A 22,065-nucleotide genomic window follows, 5' to 3' on the forward strand; every position below is an offset into this window, starting at 1 on the left:
ACACGTCATAAATTCAGAATCAGAACTGACTATTAAAGCTACACAATAACAAACTGTTAAAGTACCAAAATTATTCTCACACAAATACTACATTTTTATCATCAAAACTTAAATGTATAGATGCATAACCAAATCTTGTTCTAACAGGAAGACGGTTTCATACCGACTTTAAGATTAAGTCGATCTATCTAAAATCAACCCATAAGAAGACTGGGCTCAAGCATCGCAAAATTCCGGTTGGACGAAGATACCAATGCTTTCCACTACAACCGAGAGGGCCACTAGAGCATCACCAAACAGGTATTGCAAGTTCGTAGTTAATGGCGCGCGTGTATCACAGGTTTGTAGCTAACACCGTATGCCAACCAAATAATGGAGGGAATCCTGTGGATATCATAGGATTTTTGTCCGATGCACCAGGGTTTCCACCAACCGGATTGAGAAATAGGGGGACAGTGGGAGCATCCAATAGGAGATGTCCTAGAGTACGACCGATGGAAGACCTGTTGATATTCGTGTCTCACCAATGACCTCAGATTCTGTGTGAGAAGGAAATGAACAAATTTGAGCATATCTTACCCAATCTTCCGAGTTAACCAAGCTTCCCGAATGAATCAAATAAGCTTCAAGTCCAAGAAAATTAGTCCACCTCGATCCGGATACCAGACCCAGACATGTATAATAGATGTGAGACATCATCCCAAGTCAAGGGTGTAAGAACGAGATTTGGTTTTGCATTTGACCTTTAGTTTTGATGATAACAATGCATTGTTTCTTAGAGAATAATTTTGTACACTAATGGTTTTTATCTAGTGTGTATATTTTACTAAAAGGTTCAAACTCTAAAGCTTTGATGTGTGACGTTATCAGATTCTAGAATAAACACACCATGACTCTGAAGAGATACAAGTGCTTTACAAGATGTTGTCAAGTTCTAGAAAGTTCTTAGACAACGGTTCTGATGAATGTTTGTGTTAAAGCTTCTGACTGTGACTCTGATTGAAGAGCCTCTGAAGGATTATCAGCCTTCAAGATTCAGCGCTCAAGTTCTGAAGATTCTGAAGAACAAGATTTGAAGACTCTGAAGACTAGGTTCTAAGGAACTGTGTCAAGACTCTGAAGATCGGGGTTCTAAAGATTCTCTCAGTTAGTCTCTTTATCCTTCTAAGCATGCTTCAACATCATTTTATCATAAGCCTCTGAATACTAGAAGATAAGATCAAAATGTTTTGTGTTAGGAAAATAGTACATAGTACAAGATCACCTTTCCTCTACTACGCTTCTTTTGTGGGCTAAGGGAAGTAATATTGTACCATCTTGCCTCCTATATGCAAACTGTTATGAAAGGAGACAACTGTTATTTGATATTTCAATTCTACCCTTCAACGGATCTTTTATCTACATATATAAAGAAGACTTGGAAGATTGGGCAGGCTGCTAATTCACTGCACAATACTACGCTCATACACAACACTCTTTGTTGAACTTGATTTTATTTGTGTATAGTATTTGTAAACACACATGGAGTTTTTGCTCGTTATTGTGTGCAGAAATTCATTGTACTTAACTTATGTTAATCTTCTTTCTTAGAAGCATTATTGTAAACACATAATTGTAAATCTCAAAGTTGTTTGAGCGGTTTCCTTGAGTGACTAGGTTTTAGTCAAATAGACTCAAGAAGACAAAGACGGTTTGTCTTTGTGGTGTCTATAGTCAGTTTCGATTATATTGGATTAAGTCCTTGTTGAGAAGGAAAAATCACCTTGGTAGGATGGACTGGAGGTAGCTTCATTAACAGCGAACCAATATAAAAATAACCTTGTTATTTTTATTGTTCATGTTATTGTTTGATTGAGTAGGTTTTAAAAAAACTTTCATTTTTAGAAACCCAATTCAAACCCTCATTTCTTGTGTTTCTTGCCACCTTCAAAGGGCTCAGTCCTTGATCAGTGTATATTAACACACTATCTTTTACTTTGTTCTAAGACTTTTATATGGATTTTCACATTATTTTAACTTCTTTTAATATGTTTTTGGAAGGTAAGTTGTATTCTGCTTATTTTCTGAATAAGTGCTTATTTTTTGAATAAACTATCATTTACATCTTCTTGTTGCACAAGTCATAACTTAAGCTACGAGAATCGGGTTGATGCGTTCTAATATGAGTTGGAAAGACGAGAAGATAAGCTACAAGTTTTATGTTTAAGCCAAGAGAAAATTCAGAGTTCAGAAGAGTCGCATAATTCGTTTGCAGTTCAGACTTAAGAAAGTAATTAGTTTTGGGTCGGTTTTGTATCTTTGTTTGGTCGGTTGCTATTAGGCCTGAATTCCCTTTCTCTATTTAAGTAAATTAGTAGTTTTAGGATTGATTATTCAGAATTCACAAAATAGAGAATATGACATACAAATTCTATGGAGAGCTAATTCCCATAGGGCTGATATGTTGTATTCGAATTTCACTTTGAGTTTTTTATAAATTTCAGTTTAATTTCGATTTCTTTTCAATTCTTTCTATAAACTCATTTTCTTAATTCGATTACTTTCGTTCGCTTGATTCAATTGTTTCTTATAGGATATAGTTGATTAAATTTGATTGTTTGTATGATCCTTAACTATAATAATGTTAGTGTAGCTTTTCGTTATCGTGTTTGATTAAGTCGCGTTTGTTTATTTGCAACAACTTAAATCCGTTTGCTTAATTATGAAATTAGGAACACACATCATATGTGCTTGTCAGTGGGTATTGTAATCGAATATTATCGAATCCGCTTAGGGAATTGAAATTATAAGAATCGATGATAAGTCAGAAATTGATACAGTAAATTAGTTTATTTATCAATTTTGTTTTTATCTTAATCATCTTCGATTTAAGTTCTGAACCTAAAAAAATCCCCTCATTGTTACGACCATTTGGTTAAAAAATTTAAGAGTCCTTGCGATACGATTCGAGTGTCGCTTCCATTTTACTACACTTTTAAACTCATTTTTGACCTGTGTGCGACAACAAATCAAATTGGCGTCGTCGTCGGGGAGTTTTGTTAATTTTAAACAGTATTAGTGTCTTGTTAGCATTTTTTGTTTTGTTTTTTTGTTTGTTGTTGATTTTAACCCCCTCGTTATTGTATTTATATGCATGCATGTTTAGAGGCAAAAAGAATGCAAAATATTTGAAAAAATTATGAATGTTTGGAAAATTTCATTGCATGAGCCAACCAGTGAAAGCCATGTGTCGACCTTTTCGACGCATGTGCCGACCTGTATAGGTCATGCGTAGACCTGTAAAGGTCGTGTGTCGACCTGTAGAGGCGACACATCTAACAGGGCCTATAGGCTTTAATAATGCAACACTTTAGCCGACCTATAAAATAGATGTGTCGATAAATAGAAAAAAATTCTTCTATGTATTAGAGGATATCGTCTAGTACACATTAACGCTAAAGTATCATAGTTTTAACATCATATGAAATACATCTAACAAAAAGTTATACTCACACCACCACTACGCCAAAAACTGGAATAGACAGCGCCCCTTAGAGGGCGCTTTATTACACAAGCGCACTCTAAAGTGAAGAGAAAAAATAAGGAGCATACTACTAGAATAGACAGCGCACTTTAGAGGGCGCTTTTGTAACAAAGCGCACTCTAAAGTGAAGCGAAAAAATAATGAGGAAATGGAGGGACACCAATAGAGGACGCTTTATTGAAAGCGCCCTCTAAGGGTAACCTTAGAGGGCGCTTCTAAAAAAGCGCTCTCTAAGTCCATGTACATTTCCAGTTTATAAGGCGCTTTTGGAAAGCCTTAGAGAGCGCTTTTAGAAGCGCCCTCTTAGGCCCCCTTTAGAGGGCGCTTTTGTAACAAAGCGCCCTCTAAAGTGAAGCCAAAAAAAAAATAATGAGGAAATGGAGGGACAACAATAGAGGGCGCTTTAGTGAAAGCGCCCTCTAAGGTTACCCTTAGAGGGCGCTTTTGAAAAAGCGCTCTCTAAGTCCATGTACATTTCCAGTTTAGAAGGCGCTTTTGGAAAGCCTTAGAGAGCGCTTTCAGAAGCGCCCTCTTAGGCCCCCTTTAGAGGGCGCTTTTTTTACAAAAGCGCCCTCTAAGGTCCCCTTTAGTAAACATTAAAATTATAACATATACTGCATGTCTCTTTATTTTCCCTCTCTATAAGCTATTTCGTTTACGTAACTGGGTTTTCTCTCAACTGCGATTACTCTCGTCCTCCGTTCGTTCTCCCTCCCTCACCGTCATCGTCGCCGTCGCCTTTTTCTGTTGTTGCGTTCACGTTCACTGAGTTATCCTCTTCCACCGTCACTGTTCACTTTCTTCTCCATCGTTACCGTCACCTTTAAGGTATTTCTCTTCTCCATCGTTACCGTTCACTTTCTTCATGTGTTTGATTAGGGCATTTTCTAAACTTAGTTTTCCATTTTGTGCATTATGTTGATTAATGTTGTTTAGGGCAAACTGAGTTTTTTATTTCTGATTGAAAACTGATATATTTGAAGTGTGTTTGAGCTTGTGCTTGGAAGTTTGATGATTATGGATGCAAGTTTGTTCATGTTCCAAACACCATAAGTTTGCATTGGTCTTTTGCATGCAATAGGTGTGTGTGAGTTTGTATTCAATAATGATAAAAAAAAAAGAGTTTAGATTGTTGTAACATGAGAGAAATGGAAGGTATATGAATGTGTTGACGTATTGAATCATTGTCTTACTTGGGTCTTATTGAATCATTTCTATATTACAGATAAAATGGCTAACCAAGACGATACCCATGCCGCGAATGAATCACGTAATAATGTTGAAAAAGAAATCAAACGAGGATTGACTGTTATGAAGTCAATCATTCGTGCAAGAGACAAGGGTGTAAAATTTGAAGTACATTGGAGTGCTGAAGACCAACTAATTGAGCCTAACGGTTCAATGTTGGCAAGTTACATTGGTTTCCTTGTTCGACAACATATTCCGATTACATGTGATAATTGGAGAAGTCCGGACTTGAAGGTTGGCAAGGAAAAAATATGGTCGGAGATACAGGTACTTACCATATATTGTTATATGTTTTTTTTGTTGACTATTTGTTAACCATATATTGTTATAATATTACTTTATAATAACACACTCCATTTGTATGTTTTTTAGAGATCCTTTCACATCGATGAAAGCCGGCAAAAATATTGTATTCAATTGGCCGGAAAAAGACTCTGAGGATTTCGATCCTTTTTGTGCAACAAATTTCTCAAGGATGAGGAAGGAAAATTTGTTGAAGGAGAACGGCCAATGAAGTATGCCGAGATTATTTCAGCCGATGAATGGGATAACTTTGTCGCCAAACGAAGAAACGAAAAATTCCATGTAATGTCTATTAATTATGGTATTATACAATTGTTAAGTTATTTGGTTCTAATATGCCTTAAACTTTTTTATCCAGGAAGTAAGCGACAAAAATAGGAAAAGGGCATCAAAACCCGCGTATCCGTACAAAAAAGGGCGTACGGGTTATGCACGGTACAACAAAGAATTGTGAGTATATTCAAATGCTATGAGCTTATACATTGTCACAATATGTTATAATTGATGATCTTATAATCTAATTCAATGTGTAGCTAGCCGAGGAGAAAAGTGACGCAACATCTCTTCCGGAGCACGTATTATGGAAGGCTGCTCGGGTTGGGAAGGATGGGGCTGTCGTTGAAGCGGTCCAAAATGTTTATGACGAATGTGTAAGTATATGTAACATTATTTCTTTAGTTATATCGAAAATTTTGTTAGACATATAATTCAATTTTAATCTCCTCTAATAATATTTCAGGAGACTTTATCCCAAACCGTACCTTCAACCGAGGTCCAGGATTGCAGGAGCGTACTTAGTCGAGTACTAAATGTTCCTGAGTATTCCGGTCGTGTGAGGGGTAAGGGTTTTGGTGTGACTCCGTCGTCATTTTATAAAAAACCAAAAACAAAAAATCCTACCAACAAAGAGGTGATGGAGACCTTGGCGGAGTTAAGGGCACAAGTACTCCAACTGCAAATCGAGAATGCAAGGTATAGAGAGGAAAGGTGCGCCTCCGAGGCAAAAGATACTAGTGACCGAGCTAGTATCAATTATCAACCGAAATTTCCCGAGGTAATTATATATGTTATTATGAAATTAAAATAGCACTTTTTTACTTGACACATATACAAGTTAACAATAACATTTATTATTGGTTTAGGGCATTTCACCTTGTCAGCTGTATCTATCGTCACCAACTTATCGCATGGTTGGCAAGGGAAAAGTGCACAATACTTCGGGTGAATTACTTCACCATAATCCCCTCCCGGTGGGATTTATGAAATTTTCGGTTGACCTCGTATTAGATACGGACGCCCGTCTACCATTACCTGACGTTGTTTCAGAGACAACGTTGATGCGAGATGCAGTCGGATCCTTTGTTGGTTGGCCGTCAGATCTAATTTTCCCTGATGCCGAGGTATATATGTTCTAAATGATTATGAATATTTAGTATTCACATTTCAATTCAGCTACAATTATGATATTTAATCAATTATATGGTAATGTTAGACTCCTACAAGACCCACACATAAAGTTGGTAAAGGGATTTCAAGACGCATCGAGTCGGTTGCATCTCAAAAAGAGGTACAAATATATATACCCATTGAATTATATACGCAACGATTCTGTTGCATCACAAAAAGTCATGATTTATTTTATATGAATTTTTAGGTTCCCGGTCGAGAGTTGAAAAACGCTGCTAAGGATATTCCAACGACGTCCGGGACAAAATCTCAAATTATGATGCGTCTTGAGAAAATGGTGGAGGAGTCCGATATTATGCATGGGGCCATTCGTACTATAAATTTTGATGAAGGTGTTTTCGGAGCTGCTCATTTCGAAATAATTGGAAAGGAGGACTTCCAACAACTTTTTGAACACACCGAATTGGGCATCGCTGTCATTCATACATACATATGGTACTCCGATCAATCTATAATTTACTTAGTTGAACAATTTATTTACACATTTCAATGAGTAGTCTAATGTTTATTATGTTTCTATTTAAGGTATATGTATGTAACATTGATGCGGGGAACTGAATTGTGTAACCGTTTCAATTTTATTGCTGCTTCCCGTATCAATGCAACGTTAATAACGAATAATCCAACATCCGTAAAGAATGATCTAGTCGATATATTCATGGCGGCCGGCGATAATACTACACCCAGTTTGTATTTTTTACCGTTTAATTCTGGCAACGGGTTAGATTTTCTTTCTAATAATTTCATTCTAATCTATGTATATCTTTTACGTAGAAAATTTTCATTCATCTAAATTTTTGTTTTATTTTACAGTGGTCACTGGGTGTTGGTTGCTATGGATCTTTCGAGACTAATAGTGTATTATCTCGATTCTTTATCGGGTGATTGGAGTAAATATCCGAATATGAAGAAGACGGTTGACGCGTAAGTGAAATTCCCCTAAATATTCGTGTGTATTTGTATATTTAATTATGTCTGTCAGATTGATCTCAATATACGTTTTTATTTTGTTAGGGCAATAATAAAATTTAGATTGAAAAAGAAATACCGCAATAGGAAGGACATTACCTGGATCAGAGTTCAGGTATATATTAAGTATCTTATTTTTGCTTATAATAGTGTTTGTTTTTTTTGCTTATAATAGTGTTTGTAAGAAATTAACTATATATATATTGTTTGTTTTTCTGTGTAGTGTCCTCAGCAAAATAATTCGGTCGATTGCGGATTTTTTGTATTGAGATTTATGAGAGACATCATTGCGTTGAATCGTATAGACATCCCAAAAATGGTATGGAATAATAACTTAGGGTTTATTTTAATATTATCGAATATTTCATCTAATTTGTTACTAAATCATGAATATGTTTTATTCTCTTAATTGTAGTACTTTGAGGAATACAAAACTTACTCAAGAGCAAATTTGGATGAAATCAAGGATGAATTGTGTCAATTCATTGTTGATCAAAGAATCATATAGCTAGGTTGTATATTGTTGTACATATATGTATGGAATGTTGTTGTTGTATGCTGTTGTTGTATATATGTTGTATATTGTTGTTGTAATTTTACTAAATCATGAATATGTTGTTGTATATTGTTGATCAAAGAATCATATATTAATGTTGTATATATGGAGGATTAATGTTGTATATAAATGGATTCATGTTGTATATATCAATGGATTAATGGTGTATAACATTGGATTAAAGGATGAAATCAATATGAATTTTACACTTTTGCAGCATGCGAACAGGTTACCAATTAAATATCCACTGTTTTTCAAACAAATTTTTTTAAAATAACTAACACTTTAGAGGGCGCTTTGTCCAGAAAGCGTCCTCTAAACACTTTACATTGACAACTTTAGAGGGCGCTTTTTCCTGAAAGCGCCCTCTAAACACTTTACATTGACAACTTTAGAGGGCGCTTTTTCCTGAAAGCGCCCTCTAAACACTTTACATTGACAACTTTAGAGGGCACTTATTCCTGAAAGCGCCCTCTAAACACTTTACATTGACAACTTTAGAGGGCGCTTTTTCCTAAAAGCGCCCTCTAAACACTTTACATTGACAACTTTAGAGGGCGCTTTTTCCAGAAAGCGCCCTCTAAGGTGTCCCTTTATGGACCACTCCATAGGGCGCTTTTTTCTGAAAGCGCACTATAATGTGGCCACTTTAGACAGCGCTTTCTCCAGGAAAACAAAGCGCTGTCTTTACCTATGCCAGCGCCACTTTAGAGGGCGCTTAAAAGCGTTGTTATAGGCCAAAATAAGCGCCCTCTTTTCCCTTATTTGGCGTAGTGCACCCAAAGTATCTCACACATAGATAACGTCGAGCTAGAACGACATTAAACATAGTGCTTCGTGATAGGCAACCCACACTTTTTGTGTTTTTTTTTTAGATTGTTTTTGTTTTGCGTTTCTGTTCTGACGAGCTTACCACCTCCTTAGTGAGGTATTATGTGAGTTTTCTCCTTACCTCCCTATAATTTTATTTTGTGAGCTTACCACCTCCTTTGAGAAATACCCAAGAAAATATATAAGTTTGAAGGGATGATAGGATGAGTTTAGGGACCCTGGGAAAGTTGATAAAATCGGTATTACCCGAACACCCTAAGTTTCCTGGGCAAGATACGAGTCTAACATGTATTTTGTACTATAGTAATTAGACTTTGAGAAGTACTTCCCAAGTAGTTTATTTTGATAGTCTGGCATAAATTTGATTCACACTACATGTATGATCGTTGAGAGAAAAAGAAAACAAATATAAACACCAAAGAGATGAAAAATGGCGGTAAAAGAAAATTTCTTCTACTAAGTTGGGTAACCCTCGCCAGATTATTCAGCTCAATGGTGGTTGAACCCCCAATGGGAAATAAATAAACACACAAAAGTGTGTAATTACACCTGCAAATAAAGATGATAAGTAGTTGCTTCTCTTGTGTAGAAACAAAAAAAATATCGATTGATCTTGTGTGTGTCATGACTATCATTATTTCAAATGCCTTAATTTGATTTTCCAAACAAAAGGGAAGGAAAATAGAAAAAGAGATGTAAGTCCAAAAAGATAACTGAAATATGAGGCTTTTGTCTGTATTTATTTTAAAATCTTGTGTTCTTGTAATGCATTTGTATCAATGAGTACAGGGGAACCTAAACCTTAGCTGAACGAAGCAACAAGCCACGTATGAGTACCGATGATTTCATTGTCTTAAGCTTTTGAATAACTTAATCACTTGTTCCAAAATGTTTCCTAAGAAAGCATGTTGGTTAATGACAAGAAACGATTTAAGTTTGGGGGTGTTTGATGAGTGATTATTGCAGCGTATTTTTAGCTTATTTTTTTCTCGTTTTGTGGTGTGTTTTTATTTCTTTGTTTTGCTTTTATAAGTTTTTGTGTGGTTTTTATTATTTTCGTCTAATAAGGAAGTACCAGGAAATATTGAAGTGAAAAAGACGAAAAATTGTGCATTTGTGAGTCATGTAAGTACACAAGACTTGTGGCTAACACGGCCTGGTCATGTTAGTTGACACGGTCCGTGTTGGCCCTTGAGCTGTTCCTGTAGAAATCATATGTGTAGAACACATGTTGCTTGTGTTTCCTAACATGGGCCGTGTTCCTCAAACTTTGGCATTTTATAACAGTTTCTCGACTTCTGGACTTCTAAACCACCTCTTTTCATCCATAAGTGATCATTTATGTTATGAAACCTTAATGATGTATTTCATGTATAAATAGGTGGTAACTTCCTTGGAATATTGGGGAGGCACTGTTAGATTATTACTTATTATCAGTTTCAACTTTTAGGTTTAAGCTCTCAAGTACTTTTCTGCTATCAAGCTGTATTTTTTGAAGTTATTTATTTTATTCAAGCATTTATCTTCTTTTCATATTATTTAATTTTATCGTAATGGCTTTTGCATGCGCCGACCTATAAAGGTCATGTGCCGACCTGTAGAGGTGACACATCTAACAGAGGTTACATGCTTTAATAATGTAGCAAATGAGTCAACCTATAAAATAGATGTGTCGACACGTAAAACAAAAATTTCTACGTGTCGGCCTGAAGTATGTATGTGTCGACCTATAAATTGTTTTTTCACAAAAAAAGTTTTTGATGCATTTTTTATGCATGAAACCTTTTCCAAATTGTTTACAAATACTTTTATGCTTCCTAATGCTAAGATTCACATTGAGAATCAGAGGATACGGTCCAATATACATTAACGCTAAAGTATCCTAGTTCTGACATCATGTAAAATACATCTAATAGAAAGCTACACTCACATACTCCCCCTTTTTTTATGATGGAAAAACTTGAGACGACGTGTTTCATGTTTTAATGAAGGCTCCCCTTGAATGTATGCATCCCAACTTCATCTTGCTTCTCCCCTTTTGACAATATAAAAAAGAAGCAAATCAATCCATGAGAAGTATCTTAAATCACACATAAACCAATATAACACACATAGGCGATTTGCAAAGATAAGATCATCAATACCACACCAATCACATAGAATGATGTACATGTTGATAAAGAATACCTAAACATAAATAAAAGCATATAAAGCAACAATATAACATGGTTTCCATAACTTATGCCAAATAACATAACACAAACATGAAAGATGGAGGATACAATCTAATAAAAAACTCTTGAGTTGCTACAAAAGCAACACGGTTATGTGATGTATGCCTTTGATGCTCCAAAATGTTTCACACTCATGTGCTCTAGCAAGGAGATATATAGATTTACCACCACTAAAACCAAAAACAAAGATGTTATCATAAGACTGACACACAACAAGAATTTTGCTAACATTATAACATGTTCAATCATATTTCATGTCGGAATAGATAACAAGCCAGCGCACCAAGAGCATATTTCAAGCATGAAGAAAGAATAACACAAAGTCACTACAAGCATATAAATGGACATACATCAATAGAATTTTTTTGGAAGTGAACATTCATGTATTATTTCATACATCAAGAATATCAATCATTTGGAATAAAAATAACATGCAAAAGTAAAAGCTTAGTTACAAAAGAAAAAAGGAAAATAGAACAATATTACCTCGGTAATAAACTGATGAAGGGTGCACTCTTATGTGGTTGAACTTCCAAGGAAAGTTAGAGAAAAGTATATAAAGTGCATGCAACAAATCATATTTAGGTAAGTGGTGACGGATCTCAATATGCTTAGTACGAGATTCTAGCACCATATTTTTAGTTAGATTAATAACACTAGTGTTGTTGCACATAATAGGAATATGTTGTAGTTTAATGTCAAAATCAAGTAGTTGTTGCTTAAGCCATAAAATTTGAGTACAACAACTACCGATCGCTATGTATTCCGCCTCGACAGTTGACAAATTAATCGAAACCTGTTTCTTACTATGCCAACTTACTAAAGAATTTAAAAACATATGGCAAGTTCCACTAGTACTCTTCCTATCTGATTTGCAACAGAAAAAAATGGAATTGGTATAACCAACCAAATTATATTTGCTTCCTTTAGAATACCAAAAACCATACTAAGAAGTACTATGGAGATACCTAAGAATGTGTTTTACGGCTTTCAAATGAGATTCCTTAGGAGTCGATTGATAACGAGTGTACATACACACGCTAAACATAATGTCTAGCCTAAATACAGTAAGATATAAAAGAGAACAAATCATACCTCTATACTTCTTGACATAAACATCCTTACCATTTTCATTCCTTTCTAAGTTTCCATTTGTAGGAATTGTAATGTCAATTGATTTTGCATCTTCCACACAAATCTCTTTATTAATTCGTTGCAATATTTGGTTTGACACACAAATGTCCCTTCATTGAGTTTCTTGATTTGAAGCCCAAGGAAGAAATTCAACTCCCCTATGAGACTCATCTTAAACTCACCCTTCATAAGCTTAGAAAACTCCTTAACAAGTTGCATGTTAGTGAGACCAAAAATGATATGATAGACTTAAACTTGAACTAGAAGAGTATGCTTTCCTTAACGCTTAATGAAAAGTGTAGTATCTACCTTTCCCTAGAGTATCCTTTATCGATTAAAAACTTACTAAGACATTCATACTAAGCCCTAGGTTCTTGTTTGAGGCCATACAAAGCTCATTTTAGTTTCTAAACATGATTAGGATACTCGTGATTTTCAAAACCGGGAGGTTGAGCTACATACACTTCCTCATTAATATAGCCATTAAGGAACACACTTTTCATGTCTATTTGAAATAACTTGAAATATTTGGAGCAAGCATAAGCTAGTAGAATGCGTATATCCTCGAGGTGAGAAACTGGAGCATAAGTCTCCTCATAGTCAATGCTCTCCTCTTAGTTATAACCATGAGCCATTAGTCAGACTTTATTCCTAGTTATCACTCTATTTTTGTCGAGTTTGTTTCTAAAAACCCATATAGTGCCAATCACTTGACGATCTTTAAGATGAGGGACAAGGTACCAAACATCATTCTTTTTAAATTGGTTCAGTTCATCTTGTATGGCCATAAGCCAATGCTCATCAAGTAATGCATCTTTAGCGTTTTTAGGTTCAACTTGTGGAACGAACGCAAAGTGACAACAAAAATTACTTATTTTGGAGCGTGTTGTCACACCTTTGGTGATGTCTCTAAGTATGTTATTGATAGGATGATCTTTGGATGTTGTCAAAGAAAAGGTATATTGTCCACTGCGTTTAGACTTTCAACCTTCCCCTCTTCACAATCGTTATCATCTTCTTTCTCATATTCCACTGTTTTAGGCTGCCCAATTCCTTTTTCGGATTCCTTAAGAATATCTTATGAAGATACACCTACATCATGAAAATAAACACCTTTCCCAATATTTTTCGGGTAAGACTCATCAAAAGTAACGTGAACCGACTCTTCAATTATAAGTAATCTTTTGTTATAAATCCTATAAGCTTTTCTAGATTGTGAGTATCCGAGGGAGGTACCTTCACCGGCTTTCGCATCAAACTTATCTAGATTATCCTTTCCATTGTTCAAAACAAAATATTTTCATCCAAAAACGTGAAGATGTGATAAATTAGGTTTTCTACCCTTAAGCAATGCATAGGGAGTTTTGTCTAAGATAAGACTTATTAGTATCCTATTCAAGACATGCCATGCCATGCTAATGGCATTGGCCTATAAATACTTAGGTAGATTACCTTCATTGAGCATAGTTCTAGCCAACTCCTCTAAAACACGATTTTTCCTCTCCACAACACCACTTTGTTGTGGAGTTTTATGAGCGGATAAGTTATGATCAATGTCATGTTTATCACAATACATCTCAAAGAGGTGATTTTCAAACTCACCTCAGTGATCACTTCAGATAACAACAATTTTAAATTAATCTTATTTTGGGATAATCTAGCAAATTGTTTAAAAGATGACAAAGTCTCATCTATACTATACAAAAACATGACCCAACAAAATCTCTAATAATATTCTACTATCACAAAACCATAATAGTTACCACCTATGCTTTTGGTCCTTGAGGGACTAAATAGATCCATATGAAAAATCTCAAGAGGTCTCAAAGTTAAAACAATGTTTTTTAATTTAAATGAGACTCTTGTTTGCTTGCATATTTAGCATGCATCGTGTAGATGGTGTTTTGAAAAACTTATTTTTGGTAGACCGGTTACTAAATATTTTGAAGTCACTTTGTTTAGTAAATCAAAGTTGACATGAGCTAGGTGTCTATATCATAACCAAGAGTTTTCACTCATGGTCACTAGACACTTAGTTCTAATCAAGGATGCATCACCTGAGTTAAGCAAATAAGTGTTATTAACCCTCTAGCATTTAAACATGCAATCCTTATTTTCATTATGTTTAAACAAGTAACAATATTTTGTAAAATTAACTTTAAATCCCTTGTCGCATAGTTGACTAATGCTAAGAAGGTTATGTTTAAGACCATCAACTAACATAACATTAGAGATAGTAGTAAATGAGGGATTACCTACACTACCTTTCCCAATTATTGATCTTGTGTTGTTGTCTCCATAAGTAACATAACCCTTCTTCTTTGGCACAAAGTAAATGAATAGAGATATGTCACTCGTCATATGTCTTGATCATCCATTATTGAAAAACTACATCTTCTCTGTAAAGTCAAGACAATCAACCCATGGAATCAAACAAGGGAAATAGGTACCCTATTTTAATTGGATCCTTGAGAGTTAGTGAAATTAACATTGCATTTGGGAAACCATTGAAAAGCTCCTTTAGGAATAAAAACTTTCATAAACATACATTTTTCAATAGTATGAACTTTCTTCCAACAATAGTGACAAGATACATTGTGATAAGATGTACTTTTCCTATTTGAGTATTTTTTAACATATTTATGCTTTTTATATGAATGGTTCAAAGACCTTTCAAATTTTGATGGATCAATAGCAAATGCAATATTTGGTTGTAAGGATTTATCCAATTTGTCTTGAAGAGTATTTATCTCTTTTTTCCAATTATGACACGATTCACAACCAAACCTTAAAGGTTTTTCATCCTCATTCTTGTCATTTTGAATATCTATCATAGATCACTTAAGAGCTTCCATCTTCTTTTTTTATTCTAAAAATTTAGCTTCAAGGTGTAAAAAGATTCTTTCATGTGAAGCTAACTTCTTAAAATAGTCTAAGGCTTCTCTATGAAGATTAAATGATTTTTGTAATTGAGAATAAGATAATTCATTAATAGATTCAAGGTTAGAAAGACTTACATTTTTATTCTTCTTTCTATTTTCGATGAGGAAAATCCGGGCCGATTCTACACTTGAAGTTGAGCTTTCATCACTTGAGGAATCACTTGCGCTCTCCCAAACAACATAGGCTCTTATAGACTTGCTAGATTTCTCGTGATGGCCTCTCTCTTTGTCTTTCTTAATCATAGGACATTTTGGTCTATAATGACCAACCTCTCCATTATTATAGCAAGAACTTCTAAGTTTACCTTTCTTATTATCATCTTCCTTTGAGTATTTATCTAGCCTTCTAAAGTTGGTTAGGTTCTTGTCGGAATGTTTGGCTCCATTTTCCGTTATATACCTTTGGTACCTTTTGACAAACAATCCAATGTCTTCATCATCAGAGTTCTTGTCATCTCTTGTTTCACAATCACTTTGCTCATTGTGTGAGGGCTTTGAGCTTGAAGTATCTAGAGCAATAGACTTCTTCTATACCTCCTTGTCTTTACCTTTCTCCTTCTTTAGCTTCTTATCATGCTCTTTTTCACGTTTTTCCAAGCAAGTGAGTTCTTGCTCATGTTCTTCCAATTTGCCAAACAAAGTAGTGAGATCAAGTGTTTTAAGATCATTCGCCTCTTTGATTACGGTGATCTTGGGTTTCCATTCCCTATTAAGACACCTCAAAACTTTATTAGTAGCAATATCATTGGAAATATGCTCACCTAGAGCATTCAACCGGTTTATAAGATGTGTGAACCTATTTTGCATTTCGGAAATGGTTTCACCATGCTTTAGACGAAATAGTTCAAACTTTTGATTCAGTGTATTGATCCTAGCTTGTTTGACCTCACTAGTTCCCTCATGGGAAACTTCTAATGCATCCCACATAGCTTTGGCAGTTTCACAATGAGAAACATAATAAAAGTCATCAACACTAAGTGAGAATATGAGAATGTTTTATGCTTTCCAATTGTATGACCATAATTTCTTATCATTATCATTCCATTGATTTTCCGGTTTTTGTACGACGAGCCTTCACCATTGGTCATTATAATTTCATTAGGACCATTGATGATGACACCCCATACACCCTTATTAACCGGGTTGATATGGATACACATATAAGCTTTCCATTAGCCATAATTTTCGCCGATGAAAATTGGTGCTATATTGTACGCCCCTTTAGGTTAGGTAGTCATTAAATTAATCAGAGCTCGTGATACCACTTGTTAGACGATAGACTTAGATCTATAGGAGGGTGAATAGACCCCTAGTTAAAAACTTTGACAAAAATAGTTTTGAATTTTTTTATGGCGCGGAAGTATCCCAAATCAAATGCGTTTAACCGAACCCGCTATCAAAAAGCTCAAATATACATAATATTAATCACGGTATGATAATGAATCGTAAATGGTCCAAACATAATTAATCACAACCATTTGAATGTAAAGCAACAAGGATAGTCTACTTCCAATGATAATTCACACAAAAAATCAATTGAGACAATTTGTCGAACACCTAGAATGCAATCGATATTGTTTGGAATTTTATGTGGTATTGTTGATATTAAGACCCAATCACAACCTAAGGAATTATGATCAACTCAATAATACCAATTTCAAAATATTATCCAAACAGATTGATCACATGATCGATGGAATCAACATTTTACAAACAAAAAATAAAAGAGAGAGAGAGAGAGAGAGAGAGTACACAAGGATTTTCTTAGACAGTTCTCCAATCGACCTTGCTATGGGTACGTCTTCCTCAATTCGAACTTGAATTGAGATAGTGTAATTAATCTTACTTTGCAAATGTATGTATACAAGAAAGATGTAGCAATCCAACCCTACCAACCCTAAGTTTGAGGTTGATTCAGACACCTTCTTTTCCCTAGATCAAATCTTGATCAAGTAACCCAAGATTTACCAATGCGATCCACCGTCCCACGCTACTCCTTTGCAAGAAACTCCCATTCTTCAAAGACTTCACTCGATCGGATCCAGATTACATAATCTTGTCCAAAACATTCAAACCCTAAATGATCTTGAAGCAAAAACCCACTTTGGTTTTATGATTTGAAACCCTCAAAGATCTCAAACTAATTTATAGTACAATCAACCTAAATTGGATGCTATCAACTCTAATTCTAGATGACACCAAATCAAAAAATGATTATGTGTAGTTTGATTGTGTGTATGCATAAAATGATGTTGAAGGTGATGAAAATGCTTTGAAATCCTGGTTTTGTATATATTTACTCTATATAAACCTTGCTAGATATGATGCATGTATGAAGTATTTATATGCATGCATGTTTAGAGGCAAAAGAAATGCAAAAGATTTGAAAAAATTATGATTTTTTGGAAACTTTCGTTGTATGAGCTGACCAGTGAAAGCCATGTGCCGACCTGTTCGACGCATGTGTCGGCCTGTATAGGTCATGCATCGAGAAAGGTCATGTGCCGACCTGTAGAGGCGGCACATCTATCAGAGCCTACATGCTTTAGTAATGCAACACATGAGCCGACCTATAAAACGAATGTGTCGACACATAGAAAATAATTTCTTCTATGTGTGAACCTGAAATATGCATGTGTCGACCTGTAGGATCATTTTCCACAAAAATAATTTTTGATGCATGAAACTTTTCCAACTTATTTCCAAATGCTTTTATGCTTCCTAATGCTAAGATGGACGTTGAGAATCAGAGGATACTGTCCAATATACAGTAGCGCTAAAGTATCCTAGTTTTGACATCATGCAAAATACATATAACGAAAAGTTACACTCACACCACCCTGAGTATCTGACACTCAGATACCGTCGAGCTAAAATGACGTTAAACATAGTGTTTCGTGAGAGGCAAGCCACACTTTTTGTGTTGTTTCTCTTTGCAAATTGTTTTTGTTTTGCATTCCTCTTCTGACAAGCTTCCCACCTCCTTAGTGAGGTATTATGTGAGTTTTCTCCTTACCTCCCTATACTTTTATTGGAACATTGAGGCCAATATTCGGTTTAAGTTTTTTTTTTTTTGGGGGGGGGGGGGGGGGGGGGTTCCCTTGTTCTATTTTTTTTAAAACAATTGCTATTTGTTGTGTGTTGTTTAGGATAGTTTATAATTATGTTGCATGTATCACTATTAGATTTCCCTAAATTAGAGTTGCTAATTTTTTTTCCTGAAAAATCTTTTGAATTTGAGAAATACCCAAGAAAGTATATAAGTTTGAAGGGATGATATGATGAGTTTATGGACCCTAGGAAAGTTGATAAAATTGGTATTACTCGAACACCCTAAGTTTCCTAAGTAGGATACGAGTCAAACGTATATTTGTACCATAGTAATCAAACTCTGAGAAGTACTTCCGAAGTAGTTTATTGTGACACTCTGGCATAAATTTGATTCACACTGCATGTATGATCGATTGAGAGAAAAAGAAAAAAAATATAAACACCATTGAGATGAAAAGTGACGGTAAAAGGCAACTGCACCTGCTAAGTTGGGTAACCCTCACCCGGTTATTCAGACCAACGGTGGTTGAACCCCAAACTTCAATCCCCAATGGGCAATAAATAAACACACAAAGTGTGTAATTTCATCTGCAAGCAAAGATGGCAAGTAGTTGCTTCTCTGGTGTAAATACAGAAAAAAGTTCTCAATCGATCTTGTGTGTGTGATGACTATCATTATTTCAATTGCCTTAATTTGATTTTTCGAACAAAAAGGAAGGAAAATGGAAAAATACACTTAAGTCCAAAGAGGTAACCAAAATAGGAGGCTTTTGTCTGTATCTATTTTACAAACTTTTGTTCTTGTAATGCATTTGTGTCAATGAGTACGTGGGAACCTAAACCCTAGCCAAACGGAACAACGAGCCACATATGAGTACCGATAATTTCATTATCTTAAGCTTTTAAAGAACTGAATCACTTGATCCAAAAAATTTCCTAACAAATGTGTTGGTTGAGGACAAGAAACGATTTAAGTTTCGGGGTGTTTGATAAGTGATTATTGCAACGTATTTTTAGCTTATTTTATTCTCATTTTATGGTGTGTTTTTATTTCTTTGTTTTTATTTTATAATTTTTTATGTGTTTTGTTGTTTTCATCTAATAAGGAAGTACCAAGAAAGATTGAAGTGAAAAAGATGAAAAATCGTGCATTCGCGACTCATGTAAGTACACAAGACTCGTGGCCAACACAATCTGGTTGTTACAGCTGACACGGTTCGTGTTGGATCTTGAGGCGTTCCCATAGAAATAATATATTAGAACATGGGATGGACGTGTTTCCTGACAAGGGTAGTGTTCCTCAACACGATACCCCCTCGTGTCTGACCCAGTTTTTGCTACAAACTTTGGCCTTTTATAACGGTTTCCCGACTTCTGGACTTCCAAACCCCCTCTTTTCATCCATAAGTGATCATTTTTGTTATGAAGCCTTAATGATGCATTTCATGTATAAATAGGTGGTAACTTTCTTGGAATAACGGGGAGGCACTATTAGATTATTACTTATTTTCAGTTTCAACTTATAGATTTAAGCTCTCAAGTACTTTTCTGCTATCAAGCTGAATTTTTTGGAGTTATTTATTTTACTCAAGCATTTGTCTTCTTTTCAGGTTTTTCATTTTATCGTAATGGATTTTACTTTATTTATTTTATACGCATGATATGTGCCTATGCCTTTGTCTTGTTTATTTTTAGTCAATCTCACCATGAGTGAGTAGTCCTTTAGGGACAATGGGTCATGAGATCTATCTCATGCCAAACCCCAATGGACTTATCCGTTTATCAATCATGAGAAAACAAGAGCTTAAAATTTATTTTAGAATCAAAGAATTTAAATATATTTGTGTCGGCTAGCGAAAGCAGAGGCAACCTAGATGTAGATCTTGTATCGAAAGGTAGTGATTCAAAATTAGAATAAGGATTGCTAAACAACCGATAATGAGATGCTACTAACTAGGTTTCTTGACAAGGTGTCTTGTTCTCGATTGAGAAAGTCGATTAGATGTGCCAGAAACACATCTAGATATGCACACCATGAAAGAGGGTGTAGTGCATTTTTATGTACTTTTCTATAGTTTTCTCAATTTTCTTATAATTGAAATCGTAAATTTAATTGGGTAATTTGGAATAGATATCATGTAACCTATGTCCTACTTTTCTTTATATTGTCATTGCTAATTTTATTCTATTTGCACTGAATCTTTGAATATTCGATCGTTTAACTACACATCATTAGGATAAAAATAAGTTCTCAAACTCATCTCCTAGTGGGTTCGATCTTTTTATATTACTTTGTATTTCTGTGCACTCACGACCTTGCAACACATCAATGGAAGAACATCTACGACCGGGTTTAACACATGCAGATTAATCAGCGACTCAAAATACACGCGCCTCTAAGCACCATTTAAGGGAATATCCCCAATCAAACTTGACGATCTCACCCCAAGCACACTTTAAGGACTCACCCCTAAAAATTTCTTGATGGACTGGACCCAACCCTTATCTAAGGGCCTTGTTTTATTAATTCTCCCCAAGAAAGAAATTATCTTCTACCTAGCTTAAATCACTCCGCCCTTCCCATGACTCGTGCTTGAGGATTGTGGATGAAATGATTTTAAATAGACCCTGGAAGAGGCCAAATCATAACCCAATTAGCCTAAAAGAAATGTAAGAGGTCACAGGAAAAGTCGGGTGGGTGTGGCGTGTCAGAGCGTGAGATCACATGACTAAAACTTTCCCATTTTGGCAGAGTTCTCGACCCAAACTGGAAGTCGTTAAGTTATATTTATCTAACCATGTGGAAAATAATATGTCCCTATGAAAATGTCGTTATTTACACTTCTCCAAGGAAGAAATTGTTCCTCATATTCTTGGGGAAGAACAAGTCTTCATATTCCTAAACCATAACTAAGCACTCAAGTTGGAATTGATTTTTCACGCCCAACTTTCCCCATGGATCATGACTATAAATTTCTCAACCCTTAAGGTTGGGAGAGGTCATTCATTATTCAGATATTCAATATACCTAAAAGTCCTCTTGCATTCATAATGTGAACATGGTATACCTTATTGTATTTTTTGTAAGTACATAATAAGTGAATGCATCGTAGATGAAAGTGAGTTGATACCAAAGTAAAAAGATCTAAACTTCTAAGAAAAGTAATAGTTAGTGAAAGATTAAAAAAAATTATGTTGTTATGATAGAAGAAGAACATGTGTAAGAATTAAGGAGAGAATATAAGTATCGTTAAGAGAGAGAATGTCTAGAGATTTTGATTTGAGAGTGGAAGCATCTAAAATAAAATCTAAAAGATATAAATTGGGAAGTAAAAACTTGAAAAGTACAAAATATGAACTTGTCATGACTAGATAAGAGTAAATTAATGATTCTAAAGGCAAATTTGTGTTATGTCAATTTCTCTAACTATTTTAATATATTTTTTATGCACCATGTCTAATTTGAAGTCTGGTCTAATGAAATATATCATATGTTATTCGGTTCCATCAAGATTAGTCATAGCAAAAATACTAGGTTGCAAATTTAAAAGAATAAAAGGTATATGTTATATAAGAATAGGATGAATATGTCAAGGCATTGTTGTCACAACGATCAACAGGCTTTCAGTAACAACACGTCTTACCTTTGTTTACTTGAACCTCTTCAATTGTAAAAATGATTAAATTGTCTATAAAATTAACGCATTTAGTCTCCAAACTTATGACTTGTCGAACCTCATAGTCAACTATGAGTTTAACAATCTCAGTTAGTTGTCAAAAGATTTGATACACAAAGACATGTACCTT

This window comes from Lathyrus oleraceus, chromosome 3 (genome assembly GCF_024323335.1).
Source record: "Lathyrus oleraceus cultivar Zhongwan6 chromosome 3, CAAS_Psat_ZW6_1.0, whole genome shotgun sequence".
NCBI lineage: Eukaryota > Viridiplantae > Streptophyta > Magnoliopsida > Fabales > Fabaceae > Lathyrus > Lathyrus oleraceus.